We start from the raw sequence: 12,256 nt of genomic DNA, 5'->3' as shown, positions 1-12,256 counted from the left end.
AAGATCTTTTGCATTAGCATTCCAGAGGGTTTTCTGGTTGAGATGCAGAGGAAGTTGTTGGGATACTTTTGGAATGGCAAACATTGGGTTTCCTTGGGCATTCTTAGCTTGCCCTTGGATGAAGGTGGACAGTCTTTTCCCTGCCATCGAAGCCACTACCACATATCTAGGCTGAAGACCATTCAACGCTATCTGTATGTGAATCCTGTACCACAATGGTGCTCTTTGGCGTCATACTCTTTTTTGCAGTGTTAAATCTTGGGCATGAAAGGCATATTTTTACCATTACTTCACACAACCTGTCAAGTTCGACATTGCCTCTCTTTTATCAAGAAATGCTGAGGGCTTGGCATGTTGCTGACAAAAGGAGCAGATCCTTCTCCAAGCAAAGAATTGTTTGAAGAACCACTCTTTCTCAACACTCTTCTGCAAGGCCCAATGCTGGCTTCATGCTCATGAAAAAGGAAGCTCTTGACTGGTAATATATCCACAGTGGGAGACCTTCTGAATGATAGGAAGGGAGGCCTTCTCTCATCAGAGGAACTTACAGTGAAAATGGGCCTACAGACAATTAGAATCCCCTCAAGGATATTCCAAGAGGTTAAAATGTCTTTATCTCCCGATAGCTTGGCATACCAAGAGAATCCCAATGAGGGTGACGGAACTTTGCAGATGTCCAGCAGCAATTTCATGGACTTTGAAATCGAACCACGACATTGCAAGCTCCCTCAGGCACCACCCACGCACAACATGGGTTGGCCCCCTGGCACAGCTAAAATTCCATTCCGTGGGCTGTCAAGGACAGACATATACCTACTGGTCATGCACTCGCTCCACTACACGGGATACTCCCTGGCGTGAGATTATTCCACTTATTTTTCAAAGTCATCCATGTTGGGGTTCACTCTATCTTCACCCAAAGCCAAGAACAATGGCGGACTTAAGTTCGAGATTACTGCATAGTGCCTTGAGCTCTGGAGCCATGATGCGGCATTTCACAAACGTTCCAGAGGAATGCTGCTTTTGTGGTGAAAGAGAAACGGTATTTTACATGTACCTACCATGTCGCCATCTTCAGCCAATTTTCTTATTGATGAAAAACTTACTTTTGTGCTTCTGGCTTCACTTCTCAGCAACACTCTTCATCATCAGACACCCTGTGAAGAAGCAGAGCAAGTCACGAGATTTCCTTGTCAACTTTATTTTAACTTGAGCAAAGGTTGCAATATATGAAACCAGGGAGGCAAAAATGGAAAGGAATGTGGTGGAACTCAGTGCTGTGAGCCTGAAAGGCTTGATACGCTCACGCCTCATCTCAGAATATAAGGCGGCAGAATATGGTAACACTGTTCAAATTTTTAAGGAAAGTTGGACCACAAATGAAGCACTTTGTAGTATCTCTCCACAAGGCATTTTGCTCTCATTCAAATAAACGTGTTATTCTGGTAATTTGTTCTTTCTTCCCCTCCCCCTCTCTCTCTCTTGGTACTGCTTTCTCTTAAAATGCTCCAGCTTACCTACTGCAGTCCTGACCATGTACTAGCAGGGGTGAAGAGAGCGAGCAACATTAAATAGAATTGTGGCGATTCCAACAAAAGCACTACTACTACAACAATGACTCCAAATATTCCTCTTTCCTGGGGTCGGCTGAGGAACATTTCTCCCCAACTTTTTCAGGAACTAGCTGGCCATGCCGAACATTTGACAGCACATAGCACAGATTTGACATTTGTTTAGAGTGCTGGCGATAGTCCACCAACTCTCACATAAGACACTATAGGATGTTCCAAAAACCAATGCTGGCAGACAGGATGCTCAGATTAATGTCCATTCCAAGGACAGGACACACATTGATGCTTTGCCATACCTGCAAAACACGAGGTTTACTGCTTATAGATTTGTCAAAATTCAAACCCAGGCTATACAGCTCAAAGGCATTTGTGCATACCCCTACACTTTCCTGCAGGTCCTCTCTATACTACCAATTTTCCTGAAATTTGCTCCTGCTGCACCCCATCTTGGTGAGGTGATGAGAGGTGCATAACATCAAGCAAACTCGTATATCTAGACTGGAAGATATTTAAGCATGAATTGGACCGACAGGAGAGAGTTATTTAAATATTACTCTGTTTGTGGAAATGTGAGGTGGTGTTGATTGTATATCGCTTGGTGAGTTGATCACTGTTGGAAAGTGACTATTGAGCTCTGGCTCTATTACCTACACCACCAAAGGTGGATGGAGGTTATGTTTTCACCGCTGTCTGTTTGTCTGTCTGTGAGCAGGATGAACTGTGGGGAACAGGCATGTAAGTAAATAGAAATAGGAATCGGGCATGTTATTCAAAATTTTTTAGATGCATTCGGACAAAATTTAGTGGATAGGTTGGGTGTGTGACAAAGAATAATTGATTCCAAATTTAGTAAAGATCCAGATCCGTATCCAGATCCAATAATTTTTTTAAATTCTTCTTCAGGCCTTGGTCACATATGCTCTACGGCGAGGATACGGCGGCAGTACGCCCTCTGAATTAACAAAAACGTGTGGCGGCCGCAGAGAAACTGAGGTGACCTCAAGGAGGCCCTACGCCGTTTGGCTATATTTTACAGGCCGTATGGTCACCGTGGAATTATAATATTTTTTTTATTTCAACGTTCGCTGTAGCAATTCGACAAGCCAAGCTATGACGTAGATGTGTTCCACGTCGACCTACGTAGGGCGTACGGTGGGCTTGCGTTTTCCGTGTGGCTGCCGTAAGCTCTTCTCAATGAAAAATGAATTTTCCCAACCCCAAAAAAATTACGGCGGCCGCACTATTTCCACGGTTGCCGTACGGTGGCCGTGCGGTCTGTGTGACTACCTGTGGGCAAAGCAGGGTCGACGCACGGTTCTCCTACGCCCGCCGTGCACCTACGTACGGCCTCCGTGGCAGTCTGCGTCGACCGTGCGTCCACCGTGCGCTACCGCTAGAGATCGAAGTATAGGTGTTTGCCTATACACAGTGGTGCCCCCAGAATCCCAATTTAATTCGTTCCAGGAGGCTGTTCGGATTGCAAAAAGTTCGGATTACAAAAATATTTTCCCAATAAGAAATAATGGAGTGAATTAATCCATTTGTGGACCCAAAGAAAACCCACTTTCAAGACGCTTTAAACTGAAATTCCCCATGTTTAAGGTAAAATAAGATGAGTAAATGACCTTCAGTGGCGGTGAATTGTATGTAAACTGGTACAATCGCCACATCCAAAGGTCCACACAGGCTTGAGCTCCATCCTGGGTTCCGGTCGCTCGCGCACTCTGCGAGAGCGCTGCCCCCAGGGCAGCTCATCAAACATGATGCCCGCAGAACCACAATCACTTTCATCAAACGCATCGGGCTGACGTAATCATGGATATTTCAAATTACAACCGGTTTTGCTGTGAAATTCAATCCTTGCCCGACAGTCCGTCACACCATGTGATCGGATTGCTTTTTTTGTTATTAATTAAAATATAAGATGATTAAAAAAACAAACATCACAAATGAAGGTGAAAATACGAGGTAAGGCCTGTCACATTTGGCTCGGCGGCCGGAGGGTCTACAAAATGCGGCCTACAAAAACTACAATTATAAAGCGGCCGCAGTATTTCCACGGTCACACAATGTAGCAGTCACATATGTTTTTATTTTTCGGGAGCTGCACGGGGTATTTATAAATCGTGGAGACCGAAAACGTGGGAGTGCCGTACGGTCTTTGATTTGATGTCGCACGGTGACCTTAGGGCGTTCCTGCGGCGGCCATAGAATTTTCAAGGCAGACGCAAGGTGCCCGCAAGGCGACCGCAGGGGACCCTAAGCCGAACGTGCGGCCAGACGGACGGTAACGGATGGGTTAATTTTTTATTTTTATTTTTTTACCAGTTTTTTTTTCGGCTTGTCGAATTTCTACGGCGAACGTAGAAATGAAAAAAGTTATAACTCCGCGTTATAATTCCACGGCGACCTTATGGCCTGTAAAATATAGCCATATGGCGTAGGGCCACCCTGAGGCCACCTCAGTTTCTCTGCAGCCGCCGCACGTTTCTGTCAATTCAGAGGGCATACGGCCGCCGTATCCTCGCCGTAGAGCAAATGTGACTGAGGTCTACAGTATCGAACGACACATGAGAGATGCTTTCACGAGGACTTCCACCGACGAACTGAATGAACAAAGCGCGAAGATGCGGGTCAAACAGGTGGGGGAGACACGTGTACAAACATGAACGCTACGTTGTGTTCTGTTTTTTAAAATGAATTCGGTTTTTAGGGCAAAATTTTCTCAAAAATTGTTCGGATTCCAATTTGTTCAAACAATGGGGCGTTCGGATTCTGGGGGCACCACGGTATATTATAGTTATAGTATATTCAGTTATATATTCTGTTATATTTTTATTTCAGTAAAAAAAAAGAACTGGTATATATACCCACTCGTTACCGTTCGTCTGGCCACACGTTCGCCTTAGGGCCCCCCCCCCCCTGCGGGCACCTTGCGTCTGCCTTGAAAATTCTATGGCCGCCGCACCGACGCCCTAAGGTCACCTTGCGACATCAAATCAAAGACCGTACGGCACCCCCACGTTTTCGGTCCCCACGATTTCTAAATATGCCGTGCGGCTCCCCGAAAAATAAAAACATATGTGACTGCTACATTGTGTGACCGTGGAAATACTGCGGCCGCCGTGTAATTGCTAGTGGCCGCAGATTTTGGAGACCCCATGGCCTCACCATTGAGAGACAGAGCCAAAAATGATACATAGCATGATATCTCAAAATGTTGTGGATGTGTTATGGTAAATCTTTGTGGATGAGTTGGGTAGGTATCCAATTAGTCTGGCCTATCAGTGAGATACATTTTAGTTAAGAGATATAGGCCAATTCGATTTTGGTTAAGGTCTGGATGTAGATCCGTCCTAGTAGTGAGATACAAAACATAAACTGTTCGGCCTGGCAGAGGGATGTGCTCTCCCAAATGCCGTTCCAGTGATGAAAGTGTGTTCCATGGCAAACCCTTGCTTCCTCGGTTTGCCAACATTCCTGACTCAACACTCTGTAGTCAGGTTGATTTGTACCTGGCTGCACGTTGCGATACTGCCTGCCAGTTGTGTAGTTGAGGTGGTCCTCCATAGTTCCTCATCGTGTTTACAACAATCATTGGCTGGTGTACTGCTGATTTCCCATTTTCTGACCTTAGTAATGGACTTTTCACTTTTGTTTCACTCTTGGTTTTTTGTGAAAACAGACTTTTGAATGCCTCATTGGTGTCCATTTGACCATCACAATTTTCCGAGGACAGAGTACTTTCTGCACATATCTCATTATGTTCATTGCATGAGTTCACGGATGTGTGCAGATGAATGATACAACTAGCAGGGACCTGTGGAAATTCCATGGATGCAAAATGTGACTTCAAGCCTTCATAACCCCTGCACCCCTCTCACAAACCCCAAGTCCTCAACGTCCACCTCCCAAAACTAAGTCCTCACCTACCCCCTTTCAACCCTAAGGCATCAATACTCTCCCCACTCCAAGCCTTCAAACAACCTCCCCACCCATCATGGTCGCCTATCTTGTATACTCGTAGACATCACCAACTAGTAATACATCCATCTCTGACAATGTCGCCTTCTCTGTTCAGCTCGAATGTCCTGAAGCAGTTCTTGGCTCATTTTCCCCTGGTGGTGCTGCTCCCTTGCTCCGTTTTCCACTCTCGTGGCTGGCATCAAGCTGTTCTCGACTCTTCCCATCGGCGGTGCAGTTCCCTCTCTCTCTCTGTTGTCCACTCTTGTGGCATCAAGCTGTTCTTGGCTCATTCCTGCTCAGCGCTGATGATGCCATTGTCCGTTTTCAGTTCTTCTTGCCTCTTGTTGCGTCTCCCTGAGCTGTGCACGGTGCCACTGCACATGCTCTCTCGTCGCTGCTCGGACAACCTCACTTTCGTCTTCTGTGCTGATACACCACCGATGCTGATTATCTGTCCTGGCAGGTCTGATTGCGTTTTATTGTGGCTGGGTGTCACCCTCCGCCCTCATGTTGTGGGTAATTCCACTGAAAATAAAAATGGCAGTAAATTGGTGGTCCAACAACAATAAAAGCAGCGAGAATCCCATGACATTCCATTATCAATATTGCGATATGCCTTGGTGCATCACACACACACACACACACACACACACACACACACACACACACACACACACACACACACACACACACACACACACACACACACACACAACGTTATAGGCTTAAAATCAATTATGCATCATTTTGAAACACTCAGTAAGGTGCCACACAGAGTTATCATTGAAATTGTATACTGCCCCAAATTAGAAATCGTTCTTATATAACTGCCCCCAACTTCCCCTTTTGTCACGTTCTTCAAAGCAAAAGGGTAAATTGTTATATCGCCATTACATGTTTCTTCAGAGGAATATTTTAACTCTTTCTGCCATTTGTAACTCAATGAAAAGCACGATTGAAATAATTACCTCGTTGAAATTTTGGAATATTTAACTCTTTATTTCATTTGTGACTTCATGGAAAGCACAATCAAAATTATATGCGGAAAGATATGTGACCATGAGCACATCATAGCCCATCATGGTCACCTATGCAACTCAAAAACTGCAAGATATGCAGAAAATATGTGACAATAAAGGACACGAAACCAATGATCTTCCTGACGCATATATACACACCGTTAAAATTAAAAAATGACCTCGGACAAAGAACTTTTATGACATGGATTTAAGCCCTGCTTGAGGGAATGCCAACCCCCTCCCCACCCAACACGGTCACCTGTCCATTTCACAATCCCACGATATATGCAGAAAGGATATGTGACAAACGACCCAAAATCAATTTTATTCTTCCTGATGTATGTATGTATACATACACATAATATATATATATATATATATATATATATATATATATATATATATATATATATATATATATATATATATATATATATATGTATACGAACCGCTTAAGGTCGACTCCGGACACGAACCGCTTAAGCGGCTTGTTCCGTGCTGCAGGGATAACCGAGCAGAGTTATCGTCGACCTCGACGGTTCAGATTATTTATTGGGTGTCTGCACCCACTACCAATCCCTTACGTGATGCAAGATGGAACTTTCAAACAAAGGAAAGGACGCAACGAAACGGGAAACAGTTCAACAAGCAAGCACTTTATTTCACACACACACACACACACACACACACACACACACACACACACACACACACACACACACACACACACACACACACACACACACACACACACACACACACACACACACACACACACACACGGCAAGCACGTATTCACAGCCATACAAAAATGCACATATAACAGTCAAAGCAAGAACAATACGCAGAGTTACTTCCGAATAAAAAAGGCAATTATTTTCAGCACACTTATACAGGTTTACTTACAAGACTGGCGCCACACATACATCTACACAAAAAGCAAAGAAAACGAAAGCCACCTTCATAGGCAAGGAGGAAGACAGGTCCGTGGACCAATTGAACGTGGGACCTGGGTGATCGGCCAGGTCCACGAGACCGAAGGGGTCTTACCTGCGCTCTCGTGGCGCGATGGCGGGCTAGCCTCAGTGTCCGCGTAACGCGCCTGACTCCGTGCCCCTGGTATGGTCGGTGAGCTCCTTTGGGCGTGCGTCTCGCAGGCATGTGTTGGTCGGCACCACGGTTGGGTTGGGGAATGGACGGGGTTACCGGCGCTATCTCAGCGCGGATGGGGGGGGGGGGAATTGTTGATGCTCGGGTCGGGAGAGGGGAATAGCGGACGCTCCGTCCCGCTAGCGGGGTCCCGGGACCGCACCGACTCCGGCAAACTCTCTCCCCTGAGCCCTCTTCCGCGTCCCTGCTTCACGCCGCGACTCGTCCCTCGACCTCACCTCCGAGCTCCGTCCCCTTCGCCGTCCGATCCCCGCAACGACAACCTCTCAGACTCCACGACTTCCGACTAGCGCCACTTTCTGCACCACTTTCTGCACCCACTTCTCCACTCACGAGCTGTGTTGTTCTCGCGTCTTTGTAGACCGGGGGGGGGGGGGAATTGTTGATGCTCGGGTCGGGAGAATGGAATAGCAGACGCTCCGTCCCGGGACTGCATCGGCTCCGGAAAACTCTCGCCCCTGAGCCCTCTTCTGCGTCCCTGCTTCACGCCGCAACTCGTCCCTCGACCTCACCTCCGAGCTCCGTCCCCTTCGCCGTCCGATCCCCGCAACGACAACCTCTCAGACTCCACGACTTCTGACTAGCGCCACTTTCTGCGCCACTTTCTGCACCCACTTCTCCACTCACAAGCTGCGTTGTTCTCGCGTCTTTATAGACCGGGGGGGGGGGAGCCTGTATGCAGATTCGCGGATTAAAACGCACTTGGAGGCGGGGCCACACTGCCCGACGCTCGCCCATTGGATGGAGAAAAAGGGGCGTGAGCCTCTCCTGATCCATTTTCCTCTCCTAAAAGGAACGCATTCGCAGCGGGTTCGGAGGCAGGGCCATGCCACCCGATGCTCAGTCATTGGGTGGAAGAAAAGGGGCGTGAAGCCTTCCTGATCCGTTTTCCTCTCCTAAAAGGAACACATTCACAGCGGGGCTTTACTCGTTCGGAAACAATTACCGAATGGGCCCTGGACAGCACGACGTTCGGTGTTGACTGGTAGTGTGGTTGATGGTTGTGGAAGGAGAAAGGCGAAGGTGGTGGGGGGTTTGGTGGTTTGGTGGTTGGCGGGCGTCGTTTGGGAATGGCGGTGAAGCGATGTTTGCGGGATGGAGTTGTGGAGGTTTAAGAGGCAAAGGTGGTGGTGTTTGAGTTGTTGGCGGCTTAATGGTCCAAAATAACGATAAAGAAAAATGGCTAACTCAAAGATGTCGCAGCCCGGATGAATCACACATATACCCACTAAACAACAGGTGTGGACTAACTACACATGAACTTTGCGTCATAACTGATCTAAGGACCCTTTATGGTGTGTTGCGAATTTCCACAGCCGTAACAATATGTTTTTAAGGTAGGGTTTCCTCAAAAGCTTCCACTAACTCAATTGTACCTATCGTGGCATTGTTCAATAATGTCCGCGAACCATCCTCGCCTCCCGGCTAGTTCATTACTTTTGTTGAAATAGTGGAATAATTAATGCTTCATGCCATTAACTCCATTCACGGAAAGCACAATCTAAACAGGAGGTGGATGACCGACATATCATGGTTTATTACGGGTCCGTCGATTGTCTTTCCGTGTATTTTTTTTTTAAATAAGTGATTATGAGCAGCCTAAATGTGTTAATCAATTTGTGTTAATAAATGATCATAAATTAATTATATTCTTCGTGAAGCATCTTAAATACGCATCAAAATTACAATTGTGGTTGGAGTCAAGGCAGCTGTCCAACCAATCGGTGGGAAGAATTGTTACAGACAAACACAAACACACACACACACACACACACACACACACACACACACACGAACAAGCATATTATTATATAAGGTAATTTAATCATTTAATGCTGTCCTGTAAAACGCTGATTCGTTATCGAGCTTTGTCCTGGAGAAAATCTTCACTAAAAAAGGAAATGAAGGAAATCCAAAACACACAGTATTCTGATTGGTGTGGGGTAAACGCACCAGACACCATTGCTCCCGTCCAAAGGCAGAACCTCACTTCTAATTGATTTTGAGCAAACAAAGAAAAACTGCTTTTATATATATATATATATATTAAAGCCGTATCCATTCGAGAAGATTTGATTATTCCTTTACAGATGTTGGAGCGCTGCCATTTCAATGTTATGTGACTAAAGCGTGGCATCAGATTGGTCCATTGAGATACTAGGTTTTTTTGTGGTATTTACCGAATTCTGTAGGAGTTGCTAGGTCCTGCCATGAGCGTACAAGCTTACGTAGGGAACAAATTACAATAACTTGTATACTAACATGAAGCCTATAACCGAGTAACTCCAAAATTAGTATTAGCTCAGTTTTGATCAAAAAATGAGTTGCTGGGTTTTGCCTTTGGACGGGAGATTGTTTGTCCTGTCTGTTCATGCTCTGAGCCAATCAGCACTGTTTGCTCCACCTTTCTTTTGCAGTTGGTTGGGCCTCCTCCGACCTCATCTCTCACCACTGCCATGAAGGAGTAGGAGCAGAGTAGGACTGATGGCAATCATTATTTTTATTCATGTTTGTGCATATTTCATGTTTTTGGTAATACTTAGTGATGTTATTATTTAAAAAAAACATTTTTGTTTTTCATTTCTAAAATAATATGTTTACCATGAGTATAATTAGCGCTATTACCTATACCCCAATGAAGCCCTCAAATACCCTTATGTACATAAGATATAACGATGTCGGGGACGCATCTCCATATAAGCAATTGTATAATGACCCATTTTTGCACATCTTCATTTGGCCTTCTCTTTTCCAGGAATGCATCCTGAGTGCTAAGTGAGGTATTGCTGTACTTGGGACATCTATCTCTTGCCCAACTGACTCAGCCTCTGTTATATTGACGCATGTATCTGACACTTGTAGAGCCCGATCACCTTAGCCATGTTGCAGCACCATTACTTTATTTTGCGATCTTGGTTATAAAGGAAGCATAAGTGCTCAGCACTCCTTGCAACTCGTTCACAAGAGAGCTTGTCCTTGTGAGAGTTGTGGAACCCTCCTGGGCTCGTTACAATATGCTATAACTCTCTTGAACCACTAAGCTGTGCAACTGCATTATGCTTTAGGTCATCCTGAAGATAAGAGCAAAATACTAAATATTCATTCAGCTGTGACATCTGATCTCGGAAGGAAGATTGAGTAAGAAAGTATTGGTGTGTGTGGTTCTCACCGCACTTTGCAGTGTTAAAGTGCATAACGTTATACAATCCATCCTCATTAGCTTCAACATGATAAGACACGATACACTATATAGTACCCAGGGATACCGGAGTATTGTTGATCATCCTTAAATTACAAGGTAATTGTGGGGAGAGGAAACAAGCTATAATCCATCATCTCTCACATATTTCTCTCATCTATTTTATTTTCTTTATCACCACATTCTCTTTGACTGAAGCTCTTCTGATTTAGTTAAACAATAGCAACAAAAAAAAAAAAATCGCAAGCCTCCAAGAATTGTTTGATGTAAATGTAAATCTGGGAATTGCCAGGAATCCCTGAGGTATGATTGAACAAGAGAAAAAAAAACACTTTTATGGCACAGGGAACATGAAGTCATTAATAACGAATCTCATCGATCAGCTTAAAGGGAAAGCTGTAACGTTTCGTGGTTTATACAGCTTTGTGTCATTAATGTCAGTTTATTATGTGTATATGTAAACAACATACAGAAATTAAATTTGCTGTCTGGTTTGCTTACATGATAATTAATTTGCAAAAAAACAAATTAACTGAAACGAAACGATGATTTGAATAACGTCAGAGATTGTAAACTTTAATGGATCATTCGAGACATCAAGTCAAGCAGGTCGTGTACTGCTGTTTGTTGGCCATGATGCTACGATTGTCGAACGAACACCAGGCCTGTGACTACTGAAGGTATTTTCCAATCTTGAAACAGATGCAATACCAAATTTAACAAACTGCATGTTACATCATTTGAAATCAATAGCAATAAATCTTCAGATTCATATATATCCTTTTCATTGAAAATTCAATGAAAATGTTTCCCCCCCCCCACCCCCAACTATACCTTCAGTAACCTAAGGCTTTGATAGGAGCTTGTACATATATCACCTGCAGGATGAAAACTTGAAGACATATTCTCCTTGGATATTAAGAGAGGGTATTCACAACAATGGACATCGACACAAGATTATATCTAACATTTAAAGCTCTTTCGAACGACTGACTTAATGACTGATATTCAACATTGGGACCTTCCTGATGACGTAGAAAGCTGAAATTTTTCATGCCAGTGGACATCAAAGCCGATACACCGGGGAAAATCACAGAATCGTCATACAACAATCATATCTGAAAATTTAAATAAATGAAAAACCAAATGCAGGTGAGCACCTGAGAAAATGGAAAAGCACGGTAATTTTGTGTGTTGATGGACATCGAAGCCGATATATCTGGAAAATCGCAGAATCATCGTACAACATTCATATATGAAAATTTAAATAAATGAAACTCAAATTCAGGTGAGCGGCCCAAGACAATGGGGAAACATGGTTCGTATGCTTA

General features: G+C 44.5%; 1 protein-coding gene across 6 annotated transcripts in view; it reads left to right on the top strand.

Moving 5' to 3' along the window:
- Positions 1-12,256, top strand: part of LOC147028710 (uncharacterized) — a 247,602-nt gene that overhangs the window by 29,386 nt on the left and 205,960 nt on the right. The window contains exon 4 of one of the 6 annotated variants that reach the window (XR_015057683.1): positions 10,144-11,289. The exons of the other annotated variants lie outside the window; for them this stretch is intronic. The gene's annotated coding sequence lies outside the window, so the exon portion shown is untranslated. Of the gene's footprint in view, positions 1-10,143; positions 11,290-12,256 lie in introns of those variants that run through there. 6 annotated transcript variants of the gene reach the window in all.

The sequence above is a fragment of the Eptatretus burgeri genome, chromosome 4 (genome assembly GCF_056783735.1).
Source record: "Eptatretus burgeri isolate ZD-2024b chromosome 4, Ebu_testis_v1, whole genome shotgun sequence".
In the NCBI taxonomy this organism is placed as follows: Eukaryota; Metazoa; Chordata; class Myxini; order Myxiniformes; family Myxinidae; genus Eptatretus; species Eptatretus burgeri.
The sequence above is the reverse complement of the archived record's forward strand: the minus strand, read 5'-3'. Positions and strand labels throughout refer to the sequence as shown.